This window comes from Gavialis gangeticus, unplaced genomic scaffold (genome assembly GCF_001723915.1).
Source record: "Gavialis gangeticus isolate Ggan-Ray unplaced genomic scaffold, GavGan_comp1, whole genome shotgun sequence".
In the NCBI taxonomy this organism is placed as follows: Eukaryota; Metazoa; Chordata; order Crocodylia; family Gavialidae; genus Gavialis; species Gavialis gangeticus.
Genome location: NW_017729031.1, coordinates 82,573,112 through 82,573,777, shown reverse-complemented (window position 1 = coordinate 82,573,777; position 666 = coordinate 82,573,112). Strand labels below are relative to the sequence as shown.

General features: G+C 75.2%; 1 protein-coding gene across 1 annotated transcript in view; it reads left to right on the top strand.

Moving 5' to 3' along the window:
- Window positions 1-524: 524 nt before the first annotated feature.
- The window catches only part of PPIL3 (peptidylprolyl isomerase like 3), an 8,969-nt gene continuing 8,827 nt past the window's right edge, over window positions 525-666 (top strand). The window contains exon 1 of the mRNA XM_019523199.1: window positions 525-635. The gene's annotated coding sequence lies outside the window, so the exon portion shown is untranslated. The remainder of the gene's footprint in view (window positions 636-666) is intronic.

The window sequence follows — 666 nt, the reverse complement described above, 5'->3', positions numbered from 1 at the left end:
GCAGCCCCACGTTGTCCCAGCTCGCCGCCAGCCCCGGCGGCGCCAGAGCGTCCAGCGCCGCCGCCACCGCCCGCAGCTCCATGACGCCGCGCGTGGGGCCGAGACCGGGCGAGAGGGACCAGCGTAGCCGCAGCAGCAAGCGGGACCGCAGCAACATGCGCGGGCACGGGGGCGGGGTCAGCCTCAGCTGGCCACACCCCCGGTCTGGTTCGGTCCGACCCCGAATCGGGTCCCTTCCCCCCGTCCGCGCGCGCCGCTTCGGTCCGCTCCCGAATTGGTCCCACTTTCTCCTTCGGCGCGCGCCGCTTCGGGCCGCCTGCAACTGGTTCCCCCCGCAGGTAGCTGCGCGCGGGTCCCCGCGGTGCGCCTCGCTTAGCCGGGGGGACGGCGCGGCGGAGGACGTGTAGTGTAGGCCGGGGCCTCCCTCCCCGCCGCCCTTGCCCGGCCTCCCCGCCCCAGTGCCCTCCTGGCACCGCGCTGCTCATAGCAGCTGCGAGCGCCCCGTGAGCACGGGTGAGCAGGAGTCTTGTGTGATACAGCCCGGCCAGGACCTGGCTGACACGCGGCCCCGGCGCAGCCACTCGGGTTGTGTGCCACGTGCAGGCAGAGCCCAGCCTGGCTGGAGCAGCTGCCAGGTCAGGTACGGTGGGGGGGGGGGGGGGGGGG